This window comes from Lonchura striata, chromosome 12 (assembly GCF_050655825.1).
Source record: "Lonchura striata isolate lonStrDom1 chromosome 12, ASM5065582v1, whole genome shotgun sequence".
NCBI classification, from domain to species: domain Eukaryota; kingdom Metazoa; phylum Chordata; class Aves; order Passeriformes; family Estrildidae; genus Lonchura; species Lonchura striata.
Window position 1 is genome coordinate 23,546,661 of NC_140714.1, and position 22,418 is coordinate 23,569,078.

The 22,418-nt window shown below is 40.2% G+C and overlaps 1 long non-coding RNA gene across 1 annotated transcript in view; it reads left to right on the forward strand.

The window, feature by feature from the left end:
- LOC146766330 (uncharacterized) overlaps positions 1 to 18,337 on the forward strand; it is a 53,526-nt gene extending 35,189 nt beyond the window's left edge. The window contains exon 2 of the long non-coding RNA XR_014958226.1: positions 1,828 to 18,337. This is a non-coding gene — a long non-coding RNA (uncharacterized LOC146766330). The remainder of the gene's footprint in view (positions 1 to 1,827) is intronic.
- Positions 18,338 to 22,418: the final 4,081 nt, after the last annotated feature.

Below are 22,418 nucleotides of genomic sequence, written 5' to 3' on the forward strand. Positions count from 1 at the left end.
AATTTTCAGCACTGAAGATAGGCAAGGAGTGAGAGCTGGACTAGTGTTTCTTGAAGTCAGAGGGGTTGCAAGGTGTCATCAAGGCACTTAAAATACAAGGGCTGCTGTGCTGAAAGGGAAGACTTAAAGAAAACCTGACCTCGACTGATTTAATTCAGTTTATACTCTTCAGTAGCTGAGCTGGCTTGAGCCTGTGTTTGTTGACTTCTCTTGTTCATCTGACTCAGCAGAGTTGAGACACCTAAAAAACGGGGTGGCAAGGCCCTGATCAATTGTGCAGTGCTTATTTTCTTCCACTCCTCTTTCACTCGGGACAGTGGAATTTGGTGGAAACATCCCCCATATTTAACTGACAAAGAAAAGAAGCTGCTAACACATTCAGCAGAATCTAACCATTAATGGATTTAACCCACAGCTCTTTTGAGTGATTTTTCTGGGATTGCCTGAAGATTGCCCTGAGATGTCCACTTAAACCCCACTCCAACAGCTCTTGTTAAATCATACGAGTCAAGCAGTAGCTTATGGAGATGTGTACGCTTAAACCTTGTATTTTATTTACAACTGATGGCTTTGGGAGAGTTCCTAAAGCTGTTTTCTTATAACTGATGGGTGTTCAGATACTTCTACTTTTGAAGGAGGGCATCTTCTCTTGACCAGCTTATTAAAAAAATGAACTTTCTGATCTTAAAAATGGTAAAAAAGAACAACAGGTATACAGATCTGTCTGTTCATTGGCTCAAAAATCTTGCGCAACTTGGGAGCTCTGTCCTGTCTGTGCTGCCATCCCAGCAAGTAAACTGAGCCATTGAAGACAAGCTGGGAAATGAGTTCCTTGTCCTCCTGTGCATTGAGTGAGCCTTTTCAGAGCAAAAGCCAGTGGTGTGGCTTTCCCCAGCCAGGTAAAACACCATTCCTGTTAATGAATAAATCAATATTACCTTTATGAATAGTATCAAAGTGACCTGGTCTGGCTGAAGACATACCTGCTCATTGCAAGAGGAGTCAGACTAGATGGTCTTTAAAATGTCCCTTCCAACCCAAACTATTCTATGATTCTCCAATTCCATGTTTCTATTCTTTAATTTTTGTGCACATTTGTTTATGGAAAGAGATTACATTCAGAGTTTTTGGTCCCAGGGGTGTAACATCCACCCAAGGCAGCAAAGCTGGGAACAGTTCAGACTTGCTGAGATTTCTGCACATGTAAAATGGTGGATGCATCTCAGGCTTCTGAGACCTTCTATTTTTCATTATTTTAGCTCATATTTCTTATATTTCAGCATGCCATCTCAGGTGTTTTCTCCCAAGGAACCTTTTTCCAGATCATCTGACTGTTTCAGAAGCACTTGGACAAGAAGAAAAACATGACAGTCAATTAAAAAACAATTTTTTTTGTTCTGGTATCATTAATCAAATGCACAAGCAGTCCCAGCACTGACACCTGGCAGGGTTAATGTTTAAGACCTGTGGCAATTATAGTTCCCCTGAAAATTGCCTGGCCAGCAAGTCACATAAAAGCCTGTGATTATGAAGGAAATGGGAATTAGCAGAAAAAAATTAGGGAAAGCAGTTGAAATACACTGGTAGCAAGGAAGGCAGAGAAGAATCTGACTGATTGGAGCTCCCCTGGGGAGAAGAAACAGGGTCTAAGGGTCACTCCTTCACTGAATTAGTAGTGTCTGTCATGTGAAACCAAAAAAAAGCAGCATCAGAAGTAAAAGATTTTCTGTAGAGAAATTGGACCCTGTTCTCTTGCACCTACAATCCAGTGCAGGATAGTGGGCTGATTTTTGTTATCCTAATTCAGCCATAATTCTTTTCTTTCAGATATCTATTTCTTGGTAAAGAACATGATGCCCAGAGAATCGGCACACAGATACTTTCAGCCATGAACAATTGCAAGATTGCACACAGAGCTGTCATTTCCATCAGCTCCTTGCCCAGCACATCCTCTGTTTGATTTCTTTGCACTCCCCAAAAGTTACACAGCTGGAGTAAACACAGCTCAGATGAGAACTCCTGTTGTTAGAGCAAGACTGCAGGATGTGTTTTCTCTCTCTGAAGAACATTCGCTCGGGTGCTTTCTGCACCAGATGCAATTATACCTGCAGAAAAACTCTGATAAGTAAACAGTAGTTTAAACAAAGAGTGTTGACTATTTGGAGACAATTAATTTGATATCAGTTGCTAGAAAAGCCTTAGGACAACTGAAACAGCTCCTCATTGCAAGTGTGGGGTCATAGACTTAGTTCCATGAGCTAAATTTAATGTTAGTATAATACTGAGAGACCAAGAGTGGCCTTTCTTTCTGCTTGGCCAAAATATCAGTTTCACCTGAAAAGGTTTCCCTGCTGGGTCCATGAGATAAGTCACTCTTTGTGAGCTCTGTCTCAAACATCTCAGCTCCCTCACAGGGCTGTGAAGAATACTTAACCTCTGATTAAATGCTGAATTACTTGGAATTGTGGCATGCTCTAAAGAGAAAGTAACTAATTTCAAATTGTAGGACCAATACAATAGTGATGTAGAAAACAACTGATGAAAATGCCAAGCCGTGGTAAAGGAAACACTGAAAAGCTCTGAGGCAATGCCAAATTATGGGGAAAATTCTGGGGTTTAGGTCCAAACTACAGTTGTGCAGCTTCTGTGCTACAGGAGGGAAAGTCACTTTAATGAGCACAAGTATCAGTGGAGTAGAAATTACCACAAACAGGATGGTCTTTAAGGTCTCTCCAACCCAAACCATTCTATGATTCTGTGAAATAGTTCATTTTGACTACACAATAAAAATTAGAATGGAAAGAAGAGATGGTTATGCAGTCTACATGAAAATACAACAGAGATTTTCTGTTTCCCAAAGGAAAAGAATTGTTCCTAATTTTTTTTATGATAAAGACAGATCCTTCTTTGTTTCATTGCAGAGTTAGTGTTTGTAAAGCTCAGAGTCACTGAGATAACAGAGTAGGGAGATCCCTGGAAGGTGCTCCCAGGTGGAATATCCACTCTGGGAAGAGGAGATGGCTGTGCTGAGCAGTCCTGGCCTGGTGGCCTCCCCCTGCTCTGCACATGAAGATTCCTCATGGCACTGCTGTGAGTTCCCAATCCTTCCAAGCTCTCAGCTACTGCTCAGCAGATGTGCTCTGACTCAGGGGGGTTGCTGCCTTCTCAAGAGAAGCACATTCTGTAGATCCATGAAAAGTTCCATGTTGAGACCGCGGAGAAGAGTGGGGACATTTTACTGGTGGGGGCAATAAGAAGCAACTTCTCAGTGTGTCAAACATTGCTTTGAGATAAATCCTGCCTCCAAAACTAAAGAAAAGAGCGTGGGAAATGAGAGTGGAGGTCTTTGTCAGGTCCTGAGTGAGGAACACTTGACATCCTTCAGATTCTGAGTCCATCCCCTGAGGTGGAGAACTGGGCAGGGAAAGGGAGAAAAAGGTAAAGAACTTGCTGAGGAATGTGTCTGGGAAGTGGTGGTGATGCAAGGGGATTTTCTGCCTTTTCAAAATGGTTAATAGATCTAAAATAGTGCCCTGGTAATGCAATTGGTGCTAAAATCCTCATGTCCCAGCTGCAGAAATATATGGATGTTTATATACTAAGACAATATGTTGTATTATGCATTATGAAAAATATAGATCAATGTAAGAAGACATTTAAATTAACCCCAAACAGGCTATTTTCTTATATATTTAAAACATCTGGATGAGAACAATGCCATATTCTGCATTTTGTGTATTTCAACATGCAGCCTGTTTTTCACATTTCAACTGAATGTCTTTCCAGTAAGCACAGTTCATTCTGGAAAGAAAGTTATTTGGGTTTTTTTCCCCTATTTATTATTCCTTATTATTAACAGGAGGCAAATGAACTTTGGATCAGACCCTGTAAGAGCTGACCTTATTTCCTGGTATATTATTTAGCAATTTATTATTGCTAAAATGACAGTAATTATTATTGCTAAAAGACACATGCAGACTTAGCAGGCTCAATATTCAAAAATAGTAAATTATTTTAATCAAGATCTTTCTTTTTCCTACTCTTTCATGCTTCTGCACAAACGTGTCCACCGATTTTCATATATCATTTCATTTGACAAAATACAGGTAGCAAAGTGATACTGACAATGGAATAAAAATAACAAATCCTATATATTGACTGAATTGAGGTCTCCACGATTCAGTACTAGAGTGTTGCTTCCAATCTTTAATTTCCATGATATTTCTGCTGGAATCTTGTTGCTTTTCAAATGCATTGTTGAGCTTTATGCATTTGTTGATATCTATTCCAGCTGTTTTCAAGTTCTGCTAATTTGTTTCCCAGATGATACCTACTTACAGAACCATTTCACTTGTGGTTATTGCAATTGTATCTTCTAGCTGCATTGGCTTCTGGATGTCACATTTTTCTTCCATCAGGACAGGTTTTCCCACTGCTTCTGCTATTTATTTCTGTATTTCCATAGCAGTAGCCAGGTGCATTGAAAGTCGGGTTCATGTGCCTGCTGGAATTTACAGCTTGAGAGCTGGAATTGCAAGCAGGCTGGTAAATTAGTCCATAGCAGTAGTTTCTAAATTTTGGAAAATGAAATCAATATTAAACTTCAGTTTTTAAAATAGAATAACATAGGGCTTTGTTGTAGAAATCTTATCTAATCTCATCCCATGGATCCAAGAAATGGATCCAGTATTGTAAATTCTGTGAGCAGTTGAGGGGATTTAAACCTGCACTTACACACCTTGCTGTGCTGTATTCACAATACCTTTTGTGGTTGTACAAAATACCTGACCTTTTGCTGATACATTTTATAGAGGAAAATAAGAAAGCAGCATCACAGTACCTGCTAAAATCCAAGCATTTCTGTATTCTGGTGCTTTTTAACATCCAAGCCTACTCCTGAATTCTTGTTTTGCACTACTGGAATATTTTCAGTGTCTGATAGTATATTTTTTTTTCCAGGTTTATCTTTATTTGCAGCTTCTTCAGTTTCTTCTTTCAGGCATCTTGCTGCCCTAAACCTTGAAATTGTTAACATCACAACAGGGTGGGAATAATTCAGCCAATGTCAACAGAGGGATTGAAGCTACAGCTGAGGATATCCCCTCAGCACTCACTGAGAAATGTAAAATACACTTGAAAATTCTGGTGTTTGTGTGCAAGCCAGCACCATCACTCCCTGGCAGCACCAAAGCTGCACTGCCCTGCTCCACCTGCACTCCCAGTGCTCAGCTGGTGTTCCTGGGCTTTACTGGGACTTATTGGGCTCTACTGGGCTTTGTGGGGAAGGACCTGCAGAGTCAGGAATGCTGCTTTAGGACAGCCAGAAATGACAAAACTCCTGCTTTCACCTCCCATGTGATGTCCCTGTCTTTTAGCAGTGGGGCCTGTCCTGGGCCGATAACGCGGGCGATGTATCAGGATAAGACCAAGTTGCTAATTTGAAAATTGGCCTTAAAGATAAAATTGCACTGGAGAAACACATTTAGTAATTAACTGGAACAGTCAGCAGTTTTCTTGGCACAGCTCAGTGTGGTTTCCCCTTACTGTGGTCTCTGCTAAAGAAAACTTTTCTGTAATTGCAGGTTAAGGCAGTGTGCAATGTAAATAACACAAATAAAGCGACCTCTTTTTGTACAGTTTTGAACTCTGTGGGGTCCTGTTATCTGGTATGCAGACAAATCCTAAATCTACTGACATTCTTCTTCAGGAAATTAGTATAGTTATGTAATATAAAACTTTAATAGGATATTTGTGTTTTGTATTTAGCTGTATATTCATCTTTAAATTACATTAGTGTTTCTTTCTAAAACAAATATAATTACAAATAAAAATAACAGATGACAAACAGAAATTAAGTCCCTAACAGAGATATGAAATTTAGTTAAATTTTTCTCCATGGCAACTCTTTAGGAAGATTTCCAAAAAGAAAATACTTAATTTCCTATTTTTTACACATCACCCCTTATATCTACTGCAATATGTTTCAAGGAGGAAAATTTTGCATCAGGAATGACAAACCCATATTTTACTTTGAAAATAACCCAGATACATAATTTTTTTAAGTTATGTAATAATATTTTTCTTCTAGGTAAATAATTGTACAGCATTTATACAAACCCCAAGACACCAGGTACTGATCAATTCTTGTAACTACTAAAGAAAGCATTTCACTTCAAAGTTTGCAAAACATTCATAAATTGGCTGGACAGAGTCACAAATTGCTTTTCCGTTGTGATCAGCCTTCCCTAATGAATTTGGACTTCCTAAAATTCCTCAAATTGAATTTCTATGCATAATGTTTCTATGAACTTCTCAAATGCTCACAAATAATTGCACTTGGCAATGCATCCTTTGAAAAAGGATTGTATTACCTTTTGGAAAAACTCAGCTTGAACTATGCAAACGTATTGGTGAAATGCATAATGGTCCTACAGAAGATTCTGTTTCTGGAGAATTTTGGCCTTTTTGTACTCAAACCAGTGCTGCAGTTTTTCACTTTGGCGCCTCTCTGCAGCCAGTCCTTGTGAAATTAACAGTGCATTTTTGATTTAGGGGAGTTTATAAATCACAAGGGAAGTTTCATCACCATCTTTCAGATTCTTTATTATTTAGTGCTCTTCAGTGAGTTGGAATACATGGAAATACAAAATATAACTCATTATTAGCCTTTTCTCTCTTTTAAAATCTCAGTGACTTGCTTCACATTTACCTGACTGCTCTCAACAGCATCCTTGTGCACTGTGACATTTCAGACTATTTCACTCCTGTTCTCTCTGTTTTTGTAAATAATTATGTGAATAAAACCAGAAGCAGGGAAACAACAGAATGGAATAAATTCCCCCTCTGTTCCTGTGCCATCTTTTAGGAGAGGACAGTATGGTGTAGAGGGTTTGAGAAGAATCTCACCAGACAGGCTGAAAACTGCCTGCAAAGCATTTTCCTCTAACAGACTGGCTTAAAATATACCAGATTAAGTGTTATTTAAATTAGTATTAAATCCTTGCAGTGTGCTTGCCATATGAAGACTGTATCTTCAGCTCTGGGAATTAACAAATTCAGTGGTTTAAGGCAGAGACATTTTGTAAATACACCCCGTAAATTACACGTGGGCTTTTGGGAATAACCCAGACTGTTGTGGGACACCCATCCAGCCAGAATGGCCAACATGTGGCTTTTCCATTGCCTGTGCACCTCGGGAATGCTCCCAGGTATGTCTGGGACTAGGACTCCCCAGCCCCTGGGCATGTGCTGCTCTGGGGCCATCCTGAGTTTCACTCTCCGTTTTCAGTCCTTACAGCTTTCTTCTTGCCACCATACCCAATCTCTCTTTCTCCCCTCGGATTCTGAGACTGCATTTTTTCACATGGACCACCTCAGTCCTCTCTGTCCACAGCTTGGTGTGCTTTTCCTGCACTGAGCTGCATCATCAGTGTGGTGCCATGAGCAACTACACTCATAGAGCAAGAAATGGGTTTTAATATTAAATTGGGAAAGCCTGCCCTAATAAAGCAGCATGTCATTTTCCTCCTCTCTTTTCTACTGTAGGTAAATCCAAATTAATGCTCTCAACTTACTATATGTTGGCATAACTTACATCATGGATAAATCTCATATTTCCTTCAGTGTTGTGATCTGATACGCATTGCCACATGCATGTGCTACACATTATGAATAAAGCTTTAAAAAGCCTCCTTTTATAGCTGTTTATGTTATGTGATTGACTTCTAGTAGAGAGAAAATTTGCCAGGACTAAAGGTTATTACTGGCTGTTCTGCAACTAATATTGCCTAGAACTAAAGCAATTAGGCTTGACAAAATACGAGCTGCTTAAAAAAATGCACTCTTGTAAGTTGGGCTTGTAATGGAACTTGATTTAATACATGCTACTGACGTGGAGATTTTAATTAAAAGAAGGAGAGAAAAATAGCTGGTCTGCTAAGATGGAAGTCCAAGGGAGGTTGTTCTGCAGGTGAGCAGAGTGGAGGTGGTTTTGCAGCAAAATGCATCCCCTGAGGGGATGGGGTGGATGACAGAGCAAAGATCAACATAAAACCGTGAAAAATAACCAGCTTTGTCATTGTATCATTACCTCCTAGGACACAGGAATTGTTTTTGCAGTGGATTACCTTCACTACATGCAGCAAACCCCAGAGGTTTGGGCCATGAACAGCTGCCATGCATCAAGAAGTACCAATTTCCATGCTTTATTACATGGCTGTCAAAAAAAGGGGAGAAACACTGTAGGATTGTCCAGAAGATTCTCACTCATCATTCTTCAAGTGAGCCTTGACTCAGACTTTCAGTTTACACCAGCAGTATCTAAAATACAGATGTGTTAATACTTCATTCTTTTCATTTTTCTGGCCAGCCCCAAAAATTTTGGGCTGAGTTGGATCATTTTGAGTCACTATGTAATGAGACCCATTTTTTTCCCAGCAAAATGAAAAACTAAGCCAAAAAACTGGAAATAAACCAATCCAGAATGCTTAGTTCAAAAAATAACACACTTAGTCTGATTATTTTTAGATTGCATTTCATTTATGATTAAATAAGCCTAATCTTAAGATGTTATGTTGAAACACAACTAGTATTCGAATAAAAAATGTTTTTTCATCTCCTCAGAACTGTAGAGGTTTTTAGTTTTATTTTTAGCACAAACTCTTGCCAGAGTTTGATAATCCTTGTATCTAGCTTAAATTTTGGAAGGGTTTTACTGGCTTCATTCACACAACAAAGAGGATATCCCCCCCATTTAGACATTCCATATTGGTGTTGATATTCTTTAAATTATATTTTACCAACAACAACACTCTTGCTTCTCTCAGTCCTCTGGGATCTAACTTTCAATTGCCATTCACTGGCAAACTGAAGAAGTTGCAGTATTTCCAATTCTCTACCTTTTTCTATACTGAGAATGAACCAAATGTCTTAGAAATAAAGACATGACTAAATGCTTTGAGCTCTACATTCTCCATCAGGTGGTAGTTCAGCACAACTGTATTAACTACAACTGCAATACAGTTGTGCTTATCTCTCTAGAAGTCTATTTATTGATCTACCAATCAAAAAAATTTCTAAGGAAAAGGAATTTTTATGTAAACAATGAGAAGCAAAACTACAACTGAGCATTCACATCAGAAAAAAAAAAAAAAATCAGATCTTGAATCTTTGAGATTAAGCCAGAACAAAAATACCAACAGGATGACATTTTTCTATGCATCTTTGAGGTTTTTTTGGAAAATGACATTCAGTTAATGATATAAGAATGATCTGATAATTAAGAATGCAAATAGTTAAGAAATGCAAATCAAATTGTATTTGCATACAACAACACACACTAATAAATACTGACCTAGGGAGGACAGCAATATTGCTGCTAAAGATGTACAAGTGGCAGAAGTCTAAAGAGTAACAGAGCCAAGAGAAACCAGGAGGTATCAAAGTAGATCTTGTAGAAGCTTCTCAAAATTTTCTGCTGCGATGCATTTTGGGACTTCTGATGTCGAGGTTTTCAATCAAATCTGCTGTTTAACAACAGCAACAAAAAAGAAACATTTATATGCTCTGAAATAATCTTGCTGTGAGATGTTTCCAGGAAAATCTTTATTTACATTACCTGTCACAATGGCCTACGGAGATTACCCATGTAATGACAGACAAATCTGGTTTACTGAAAGTGCTTTAAAATGTTTGACAGACACTTCCAAGAAGTCGGAAAACTGAAAATAATATGAATGGTTTCACAAGAGGAAGGCCATAGAAAGCCTCAAGGTTTTTTTTAATTTTGAATTCCAGTGAAGCATAAAGAGTATAATTATTTGTATTTGCTGCATTTTCTAAACTGCATAATGCAGTCATTCTTTCACTCCTTAAAGTTGTCGTTTTACAGTACAGTTCAGGACTGCAGTGGTAACATATTTTCCAAAGGTCAGTTATCCAATTATAATCTAAAATTTGATGTTAATATTTTTTCTTATAGCCATGTTGTAACCGCATTCTGTTAATTTCATAAAGATACCATTTAGCTGAGGTAGGTGGTATTCTGGGCATACGAACAGTCACCTAACATCAACAGCAAGCAGTAACTGTAACTACTGACTTCCCATCATTTGCAAAAAAATATTTTCCCAAAAATTATAGCATGTAGAACTAGACAGCATCCAAGTCTCTCACTGGGAAATGGCAGAGATTTTCTTATTGCTTTATATATACCTGAACACTTTAAAGTCTCATTAGATTTTGCAGGCAATCTTACACACTCTTCAGTTAATATCTGAGATAAACTTACTTGCCATGTCCTAAAAATGGAAGTGAACAGCAACAATTTGGTATTTTTATCTCTTTCTGTTCCACCTTCCTCAACTAAAATGCCCCTTCAGAGAGAGTCACCACAGAAAAATCACAGAATTAATTTAACTCATGCAAGCATTAGAACTGAGATAAAATATAGTACTTTACTGCCTTACTTAGTGGTGTTTTCAGGTTCTTGTCATTTCTTTACATTGTTTGCAGTAAACTTGAAATTTACACACTCTGGCATATTTCAACATAAGCTAAATGCTCCAAACCACCAAGATGCAACCTCAGCCATTGTAGAAAATTCCTTAATTGGCATTGGGATAAGGAAAGATCCCAAAAGCTTTCTTTTTCCCTTTGGTCTGCAGTGGGTTTTAAAGCAGGAGCTACAGGGTCCTGCTCTTTCCCCTCCACTGGAGGCAGAGCCCACTCCCTGGGCAGGATGGGCACAGGTTTTGGGTGATGGAGCAGCCAAAGGCAGCTCCCTTGCTGTGCTCCAGACAAGGCGAGAGCTGGGTCTGCATTGATCCAACACTCCTTGTGTTCCCCTCACTGGAAATAAACAGCAGCTCCTGGTGCAGCTCCTCAAACACATTCCAGCTCAAACCCTCATTTTCTTGTAAGCTTTTGGGGAGTTAATGTCCAAATATCTAGAGAAGCAAATATTTAAGAGGGAAGGAGGCAGGTGAGAGTTGCCAACCATCTCATAAAGTGGAAAGCATCCATGTGAATTGGAACTCACTATGTCAGTTGTGCTGATCACCCAAAATAATCACTCAGGAACCTCTAATTGCTTGACTTATTTTTCCAGTTTTGAACCATGTTGATTTGAGAAAGAAAGAATGAGGAACCGTGAGGGGTGGAGAAAGCCTTAGGAGTTTTGTCTCTTTGGTCACTTGCTTATGCACATTGCAAATGTACCACAGGAGGCAGCAGGAGAATTTATCTTTATTTGTTCTTCAGGATAGAGAATGTCCCTTGGTACCTCCATGCTCTGTTCTGAGAACAAAATTTTCAAGTGTGAAATATTTTGCATGAATTCACTACTGCCCTTTTGTTTTACCTTTATGTCATTAACTTTAAAAATTTTAATGGATTTCTAAATTTCAGGGAAAGGAATTACATTCTGGAATTCATCTGATATCATCTGCTATTTCAGACATAACTAGCGTGTGACAAAAAAAGAAAGCCTTTTCATCCTGTCCAGTTACTGAATATTTAATTTGGGGGTTGGGATTTTTAAAGAAATATATTTTAAATAGATACATGAATTAGTATTTTTGCAATTATTCTTAATTTTAATACATAGTTACAGAAGTTTCTTGAGACAATTTTAAGTGAAGAATTGTTACTTTCCTCTTTCCTTGTTATATCTTGTATCAATCTGGAGCAATAATGGCTCTGCATGGAAAATGTGGGAAAATAAAACTGCAAATGAAATAAAAATGAAATCCTGAGATCATTAAAATTAATGAAAAAGCTCAAGTGAAAACCCACAGTCAGAATTTGACCTTTGGATTATTTGTCTTCAACATTTTTAAAATTCCTGTTCGAAGACTTTCTGAAAAACCCAAGCATTTCAGGCAGCATTTCCAAACACTTCAGGAGGAAGCAGAGCCTTCCAGAGAGCCCGAGCTGTTCTGTGTTTCACCTGTGGATGGGGATTTATTTCCCTGCTGACGGATGGGGCAATGATTCCTGGTGGGACGGGTGACCCTGGTCCCCCGGGTGCTCATGTCCGGTCCCGAGGTGCCTCCGGAGACGGCACTGACCATGGAGTGGCCAAACCTCACTGTGGGTTTGGGTCTGGACAAAAGTGCTCTGCCTTGAGACCACCTCAGCATTTCTCTGGTGACTTGAACTGTGTTTGAACCCGAGGAAAGCAGGAATGCATTAACCCCCTCAGCCCTGCTGGAGTCAGTGTCAGGGTTCCTCAGACCCACGAATGTCACACGTCCGCCCCAGCAGCCACAGCTCCGGGTCACGCCTGTCCTGAACACCTTGGTAAAGCTACCAAGCAAATAATGGCATGGTATCATCAATACCAAATAATGGCACTTCAGTCAATATTTGTTTGGCTTCTCAAACTGCTTCACTTCTCATTTTAAACCCACAGGTAGACAAAGCCTCTTCTAAAGTAATATTAAATTCTTGCTCTTGATATGCACTAACAAAGCATCTTCTAATGGGGTAACACCTTCTGAATTGTGTTCAGTAATCAAATGTTTGGCTCAGCAGGCCAAATTCCATTTTCCACCATTCCCTGTGTTTTCATTTATCCTGCAGCAAAATGAAGGCAAAAAAGTAGCTAGCCTGAAATAGTAATTACTGGAACTGGGTCCATCTGGTACAGGAAAGGGGTGTGGAATTCTTTCATCTGTGCAGTGCATGATAAATCATGCACAATAATGCAGAAATCATAGATAAAAACATGACTTATTTTAAGAAAGAACCATTGCATTTCATGTTGAAATATTGAATATCATGCTTAAAAGCATTTCAGAAAAATAAATATGAATCAACAGTGTGACAGCTGGAGAAATTTTTAAAGGTATCATAACCTCCAGTCCTTCCTAACTTTAAGCAGTCATGTCATAAAGTACAAATTTCATTTAATATCTGCTGGATATCCAGCTGTGGCTTCCAAAACCTGTTAAGATTTTTGCAAAATAAATTACCAAGTGCTTTCTGCATCACTGGTTTTCAGCCTTCCAAGACTGTTAAATGTAATCCTGAGTAAATAAGATTGAGTGAAGAGGAGATTTTTAAGGATCAAATTTTACACTTTCACTCTCATGATCCTAGTAGCTGGTCTGAAAAGTTGGCACCTGTACTTTAATTTTAATTACTTTGCCTACACAACATTATCTCAGCAGCTGTTACCAGCTGTTATCAGCTGTTACCAGCCTGAGCTGACTGAGATAATGTAACTGCAGTGAATTCTAGGGATAGAATTTCTGAAATGCTTTCTATTGCAAGCATTCGTGTTTAACATGAGGATTATGGAACTCAGTATTTATTACTGGCAGGAATTACCTTTTCATCCACCAGAACCTGCCCATGGTTTGAAAGAGTGTATGAAGAAGTGATGGCAGCTCCTTTACAAGGGGTGTGTAATGGTTCAGTGCTGAAATGAGATCCACATCTTCCCTGGTGTGGCAATAGAATTATCCTGGAAGAAGCTGTTCCTCAATGTTTACAATGTGCAAGTGTTATTGGTTTGGGGTCTTTTGTCTTTTAAGGTACAGTCACATCTGTGCATCTGAGAGCAGGGCAGGCTGCTCTCTGCCTTGATTTCAGCCTGGCTTGGATCAAGCCTGCAAGAGAACATGGCAAAGGGAAGGTGGGGAAGTTACTGAAAGCAGACAGCCCTCCTTGGCTATCAGCCCAAACCTGGCAGAAAATAGCAGCTCCTGGCAGTAAAGCAGCCTCTCCAGCCCTCACTAATAACGCCCTGAGCTCTCCTGTGCCCCTGGGTCAAGCCTGTGTTTGTTCTCTGCCCTTCCACTGTGTCCCTCCAGCCTTCTCTTGCCCCCAATTCTGCAAAAATCTTGGATATTGTGGAGGAGGAGTCCCTTTGTTTGTGTGAAATGACACCATGTCAAGCTAATTTGAAGCAAACTCAGCAAACCCTGCAGAACTGTTGCGGAAGACAGATAAATATGATTATCCATAGATAATACATCGGGATGAGAAGAGTTCTCCCAGCTAGCTGGACAATGCCCCTGCCTTTGGATGGGTCCTGGGGTGAAATGGACTGTTCCATGTATGGTTCACCCCACACCACTATCCCTCCCCTAAAACATCAGTGCATGCAACCCCATTGGATATGCCTTATTCCAACCCACTTAGGAGCCCCTGAAAGGGGGCTTCGAGGGGCCACGCGCCCTCTTGGAACTTCTTCCCCCCTCCTGGAACTTCCTCCCCTCTTGGGGCTTCCCCTCTCCTAAACCCTCCTTTTGTCTCTCCCCTCCCCCACGCTCTCAGGCCCGGCCACATGCTGCGTCTGGGAGCACGAGGCAGGACCTTCCCGCACCCCCAATAAACCTCTTTCCTCAAAAGCAAACTTCAGAGATCTCTGCCTCCATTCATCAACACCGTGCTGGAGCCTGCTATTTTCTACACAGAATCACAAACAATAAAATTGTTTCATGTTGGACTGTTTATGAAAGCATCCTACGAGAATGATTTTTTAGTAGTACTGGCTGCTGATGGATTTGACCTTGTGACTTACAGATGAAAAACTTATTAGGAACTTATTCCTAATCTTACTAGGAACTGTTGGACTCATTGTAACTCTCAGGCTTTGTTTGTTTGCTTGCTTGCTTTAATTGGGACAGTTACAAATATTTGTATTTCATTTGAAGAGTCATAGAATCTTTCAGATTGGAAAAGAGCTCTGAGAGCACTGAATCCAATCATCAACCCAAGACTGCCAAAGAAAGCTTTGCACATTAAACACAGAACAATTTCTCAGTTGGTTTAATGGGAAGATTCCTTTTATCCCTAAGATTAAGATAAAGGGTACTAATGGCAGTCCCATACAACAACATTGGCTGCTCTATGTGCATCACACTGTTTTATAAACCTTATGCATCATTTGCTTCCAATAAAAATGTTTTTTAAGGTAAAACACAAGTATTGAATTCTTTGTTGAAGTTACAAACTGGTAATCGCCTCTTTGATGGCCTCTTCCCCTGGGGGAGGTTGTGGTGGTCCCACACTGTGTGCCCACAGAGCCATGGAAACTGGAGGCTGATGTGGAGCACCTTCTTCCTCCCTTCCCCATCCTACTCATCCCACAAAAACCATGTGTTTTAAAGGAGCTGGTGGCTGGTCCCAGGTGTGTCAATAACAGGACAGTGGGATATGCTGTCCCCATGTCAGATCAGCTCTAAACCAGAGCCTTTTGTGGACTTCTCCAAATGAAATTGTTTGGTTCAGCTGCCTTTGCTAAATGTGTGCTTTAATTCAGGCATATAATATATCCCAAGTTACCACAAGGTTTGTATTTGGAGCTAATATTATCTTTGTCTATACCACCATCAAAGCTGCTTTAGTTAAGCTAGTGAGAATACTCATATATAATTAAAAAAAAAAAAAGTTATATGAGCTAATTTTCTGGTTGTTTCTTCTAAAAATAAATAAAAAACAGTCCTGAAAACAAATCAAGGGTTGCTTTATTGGCTTTTAGTCACCACCATATGCTTTTTTCCTTAACAAAGGGCAGTAGGAAATTGTTGCATTACACAAGTGGAATTTAAAATGTTGCTGATGCACTTAAGGATGCTCTTTCCTGAGAAGAATCATTATGTATGACCACGCTCTTTAAAAATGTGATTACAACAGTTGAGCAGATGGTAGACACTTGGGGTCAGCTCTAAGGAGATCTGTATTTACAGTGTATTAATAATGGTTTAAACTTTCTCATAAATAGATGTTGATTAATTTTAAATCCATTTGTAGAAACCTAGCATTGCCAGACTATTTCCTGAAACCACAATACAAAGTATGATAAACATCATCCGTTAATCCAGACTAATGTACTCCACACATTAAAAAAATTCACTAAAAGGATTAAAGTAATTTCTCAAACATGAAAAAAACCAGATTGTATATTTAATATATACTTTACATGTTGCATTTTTGACAGTCAACTCTTTTCATGGATAGAATTATGTATTTTTATCCTGTGCTGTAACATGCTTTCAAGTAATTTATATTTAATTTTATATTCTGTTTGGGATTTCTTCACCACTTTGTCACACAGCTAGTTCATTCCATTGAGTGGAAAATAGATTAATTCAATCAGGTGGAACAGCAGGAAGAAAATATAGGAAAAGGCTATTTTAAAGGCAAACAGACATAATTTTGCTGGAAATAAATAGCATTAAATGGCAAGTCTCAACCTTAGGCGCTTTTTAACCCTTTATTTTGGATTTTGATTCATAAAAGAGCACAGGGCATTTCTGCAATCCTGACACCTGCTTGGAAGTCCTAAGCTAAAAGCTGTTGGGCAGAAGTATCGATCAGCCGATGTCCAGAGAGTTTTGTGTTTCCAAGGGAGTGAAGAGGTTCAGTGTGCAGGTACCTGAACGATCCATGTCCATGCCTGCAGAGATCCATGTGCGTGCCCTTACAGACACTCCGACACCATGGGTAGAGCACACAGAGGCCTGGGTGTGTTTGTGTGCTTGCATGCAAACACTGCTGCTCAGCCACTTTGAGTAACTGTCTGAAACTTGAGGGCCATTAGATTAAAATTCAGCCAACAGGAACCACTTCCCAATCCACACAAATACAAAAACCAAATTTGGGATTACAGCGGGATCATTTTTTTCCTTCATAAAAGTTTATGTAAGAGAGAGATGCTTCTCATCCTAGCAATTGCTAAACACTGGAGAATTTATAGGCCGGGAAATAAAAATCAATTGATCTTAAATGGGTCTGTGAGCTGTCACAGTCTTGAAATGGTATGAAGTGGCATACTTCAATATGGGAGCTAGAGGGCAAAGAAATTATGTTGAATTTTCAGCTTGACTTCCACCAACAAACTTTTTTGCATAATTTTTTGCATAAAGGTGTAGAACTGCATGCCCTTCCTTTTCACTGTTCCTTTGTTTCTGGAAGACAAAGCCTAGAAATTGCCCTCTAAGCAGTATTTGTAGAAACTACTCATTCTGGCACTGTTTTACATGGGCTGTGGAATTGAAGAACCTTTAGCAAGGGCTTTGAAGCAGTGAGAAACTTATTGGTTTTCCTGTTTGTTTGGAATCTTGTGACTTGTGGATTGGACTTAATGTTCCAAACTCATATCTAAATTTATTCCTTAGATCTGTGCACCTACTGAAACAGATAAAACCAAAGAATGAGGGAAAGTTCCAAATGTGTGTAGATATCATGAGACACAAAGAACACAGTCCCATATGTCTTAAAAGGTCTAAGAGAGAGAGCAGGACTGAACCTCTGTCATTGTGAAGCTGTTGCTTTTGTAAAACACATTAATCCAAATTAGCAAAGCAACTAATACAGATTTTTAAATCCTGCTGAATTAAACATGGTCAAGTCAGAGTGGGCTTCAGGCTGTGCCTATGTCCAGTCTGATTTTCGGCTCAGTATTCTCTGATCCTTCTCTGCAGTTTCTCCATGCTTACACATCCTGTTTTGGACGACTAACACAACTTACCAGAATATGAGTGTAGAAATTGCCATTCTTATGCCCATAATTCCTCCTGCTTTTGAAGTTTTTGGAAGTTGTACAAAATCCTGGTAATCCTTGCATCCTGTGCTGCGCAAATCAAATGGTCTGTACACCATAGCTGCACTTTCTAAAGCACGGTTTTACAAACTCCACAGGAGATGTGCAACACTCCAGCATTGACCTGGGCCCTCAGCAGGATTTCTTTCCCAATGTTTTCCAGTGTCACCAAGGACGCTCTCGTGCCATAACAGTCCTTTCCCTGTCTGCCCACTGTCCAGTTGTCCTTTCTCAAAATGTTTTCCTACAGTGTTGCCAAAATTCTCCTCCTGGTTTCTGGCCATTGCTGCTTGTCTGCTTCATCTTCTGTGTCCATGATCTTCCAGCTGAGCAGCTTCTGTGTCCTGCGGCCAGCACAGCCAAGGGACAGCTCCAGCAGCACTGAGCTCTGGGAAGGGACCTTCAGCTCCTTCAAGGTGCATTTCAGGTCTCCAGAACCATTTTTAAATTGGGAATTTTGAACCTCTTCTGTCTCACTGTCATGAAACTTGTTCTTTGTGTTTGGCCTTCCAAAAAATTCTCCAGCTTGAGAGACAAAGCTGTAAATTGCATCGCCCATCCAATAAATGTCCTTTGCAATATTTGCTTTATCTATCACACATATGAGTTCTGTATGATACATGCAAGAGAGGGCCTGCTTTGTTTTCATTCCCAGTCAGGTAATGTGTAAATATGGAGAGCTCCTATTTACTCAAATACACTATTTCCTAGTACTCCCAGCTTCAATTTTTCCCCCAACTCTGTGTTTACTTAGCAGTCTAATTTTTTTTTTCTTTTTAAAAACTGTACTTGACTTCTATGTGGAACTCACTAGCTAATCCTTCTAGGTTCAATTTGACTAGATAAGTCAGAAGTAAATTTTTCAGCCCTTAACAAACCTAAATTATTTCTATGCTTTGTAAGAATATTCAAATACTCTTAAACATTTTCTGAAATATTTAGATGCCATTCTTGAATTGCCTTATTTTGAACACTTCCTCAATGCATGGTGTCAAAGAATTCTATTCTTTTCTTTAACCAATTACTAATAACAATGCTGCCCTTTCTGTTTGATTTATCATCTGACACACTAAAACACATTGCAATTCTTTAATTTCCCCAGCATGTTTTGCTGTTCTGTACAGCATCTTCATTATGGCTTGATAATTCTAAGCTCATTACTACATAAACCAGCTATGTTAAAACAGTTTGATTGTATTTTTGGAAGAACAGAAAAACATCATCAAATGCATCAGTGAAATACTTCATAGTGACCTCTGGTGTTACACTTCTTTTGGATCCATTAAAACTGTTTTAAATAGCAAGAGCCCTATAATAATAGAATAATAGGCAGCTCGTGGTAACTCAGAGTATGCCTGATGGTAAAGAAATTAATTTGCAGGTGTCCTTGATTCTTCAGTGTTTATGCTGATGGCACTAAGTAGTGCTTGACTGGAGCATCCATCTGCTGTTCCTGTCTCCAATGTAGATATTTTTGCAGTACTTAGGAGCACTTACTCTTGCTCTCTTAATGTGAGATGGTAGCAAGAGCGTGAGAAGTTTCAGCAGCTTGCATCTGCTGAAGCAAAAAGGAAATGTTTGACTTTCTGCCCAGCATTGCTAAATACAGACACTTGGAAAATAGAGATGTAAAAATACTCTTTCCCTTGAAAATGTTCAGTGATGCCATTTCCCAGGATATATGGGTTGATTTTTGCTTTTAATAACGTGGAGATAAGGGGGTTCTGCTGCTGAAATACATGTATTAGAATCAATTGTTTAATGTGGTCATTTGTAAATTGTAACTGGGAAGTACAAAGGCTCAGGGAACTTCCCAGAGATCCAGAAATTAGGGAGTGACATAATGGCACTTTGATTGTAGCTTTGTTCTCTATATTCTTACCTCACAAAAATTTGGTGACTGTATCCTTTTAGAACTATGAAAAGCTGAATAGTATAGGTGTGCTAAACAATACCTTAGGCTGTTTAATACAGTGAGCAAAAATTACTCTTCCATTCAAAAAATTAGTCTTTCCATGGGCTTGGGCCTCAGTTCAGCAAAACACTTCAGTTTCTATTTAAGTTAAGCGATAAAATCTTCCCTCTATCAAAAAAAAGAGTAAGTGTAGCACTTATCAGGGGGTGCGCAGAGACTCAATTACATCTAACTCAGCCCTGAATCTCAGCTAAAGTTATTAAACTTTGCTGAAATATTTCAGTCAGGTTATTGAAACAGTTTAATTAATTTTAAACATTTATGAGTCCCACTGTAACTGTGTGCCATGACTCTGGGTAAGTGTGGTGGTGTGGTGTTGCCCACGAGAAGGACCAGTAAATGTCCCATAAACAAGGTGGAAATGCTACAATCTGGGTAAAGGGCAATTAAGAATAACTTGAGCAGTCTGCATGTGCTCAGTTTCTGCCTTTTTTTCCATGTATTTTTTCTGTTTTCTGGGGTTTTAACCCTGTTCTCAAGCCGTGCAGGTAGCTCCAGTTTTTTAGAGCAACAGTGACAGTCTGCCCATCACATTTAACATAGCAGAGGTTAACATGGTGTTGGCTGTGTGCCATGTTTGGATTCCGACCATGGCCCAAAGCTGGTGCTGAGGTATACACTATTTTTTTTCCTGAATTTGGATTCTTTCTTGAGCTGAGTTTGCGAGAAGGCTAGAAAGGGACTTTTTAGAAGGACATGTAGTGATAGGAAAAGGGTGAGTGGCTTTGCACTGAAGGAGGAAAGGTTTGGATGAGATCTTAGGAGGAAATTCCTCCCTGTGAGGGCGGGCAGGCCCTGGCACAGGTGCCCAGAGCAGCTGTGGCTGCCCCTGGATCCCTGGCAGTGCCCAAGGCCAGGCTGGACACTGGGGCTGGGAGCAGCCTGGGACAGTAGAAGGTGTCCTTGCCCATGCTGGCAGGTGGATCAAGATGAGCTTGGTCTCTGTCAACCCATTCTGTGATTCCCTGCTTCTGTCATTTCTTTGAGCCCCAAAACTAAGTCAGGAAATGCAACATCCTTTAAGCTTTTTTTCCTTTCTGAAGACCTGAGTTCATATTTGTCACTTTTTTTTTTTTTTTTTTTGGGGGGGGGGGGAGGGGCTTGGTTTCTGTTCATTGTGGGTTCATTAGGAAACCCCTGATTTGGAAGAAAGTACAGTTTTTTTCAGGAGGGTGTGTGGCCATGGGCAGTGACCCTGCAGCTCTGCACAGCCTGCATGAGGAGCAGCTCCTCGTGCCCAGTGCCTGGCTGCTTGGCTCTACCTTTGTTTTTCATAGCAAACAACCCTTGGCAGAATATGCTGCTGGCTCTGTGGTGGTGCACACACCTGCTATATATAGCACAGGCCTTTTAGCTGCTCATTAGTAATTTCCTGCACGGTGGACGCAGCGTTCAGATGAAACTGAGGCACATAAATCTGACTGACTTTATTAGGATAGGAAAAATCCCTGGGTTTGCTACAGCAGAAATTCAGTCTAATGCAAGTAACAGCTGAAAGTGTTCTTTAAATTCCATGGAGATTTAACTTTCAGAATAATTTTGGGGGATCAGAGCACTATGCAGTCCGAAAGCAAAGGCAAAGCATATGAGTGCCTTCATTGTTGGCCCAGATGGCATGACTTAATTAAATAAAATATCTGTGCTGCCTATGTGTTGATGTCTGACACTAGCCCTGGGCCAGGCTTGCAAATAACTGTGGTTTGCCAACGTGTGGCTTTTCAAACAAAATCTGTATTAGCGCTCATGAGCCGTGAGTAGCAATGTGGCCTGGGCTGAGGCACAGGCTGGGTACTGAGTGATGAACAGAGCAAGGCTTGAAGGAGAAATTCAGCAGCCTTTCAGAGACGCTACATTTGGGATGGAATGTACTCACCCTGACATCCTAGAAACCAGGCAGAGGAAAAATAATTGAGCATCATTAGTAACAGTCTTTAACTTCTCTCAGGTACACCAAGACCTTGGCTGGCAGCTGCTCTGCCTCAGTGGGGAGCCAACACAGTGAGGAGAAAGGCAGCAATAAGGTGACCTTGTCTGCAGCAGCCTCGGGACCAAGATGGGTGTGTGGACAGGGCATGGAGGTGGTACCAAGACACCAAGTTTGCCTCAGACTCCTGATTTCAGCCCCCAGCAGGACACAGCCATCCCTCAGGAGTGCACTGCAGCTTCCTGGATGCTGGGTCAGCGAGGGGTGGCCAGGGGCACTCCTGGGGCTGTGCTGCAGCCCTGTGGCTCCTGTTCCTGCAATGGCATTCCTCAGTGGCGCCGTCCACTACCAGCATTTGGGCAAGGGATGGACACCCAGGGAAGCAGAGGCTTGGGACCACCACAGTGGGAGTGTTCTTCCCTGCATTTCCCCAAGGGTAAATATCAAGGTTCTACTTTGAGCTATAAAGAGAGGAGTTACTGTGAAAAGATGCTGTCTGAGGAGCAAAAACAGACAGGGTATTCATGTCTAGACTAAAGCATGTGCAAGTTTCCAGGCTGGGAAAAAGGTCCAAAGAGAAGTGCTGAAAGAAGACTAAGTGAAAGTTCCCCCTGGCACCTGCAGTACATGGAGAACGTGGGTGACATAATCAAGCAGGGGAGGTGGGCACAGATCCATGGGGGCACGTAGAAGAATGGGTAGGAGATGAAAATTGCCACAGAGAGCAACAGAGATCCAGTGGTGATTGCTCCAGATGTTTGTTTTAGTATGGAATTGCCATACCTGTGTTTTTCTTGATTTATTTCAGTTAATTAATGGTGTTGTAATTGTGGATTAGTAGAAGTACAATGACTTTTACATGGCCAACTTTTGACTTTGCAAATGAGCCTTGCACCAGGCACCCATCTTGGCACTCAAAAGTGGTGGAATCCAGTCCTTTATATTGTTTGGATTTTCCCTGTGCT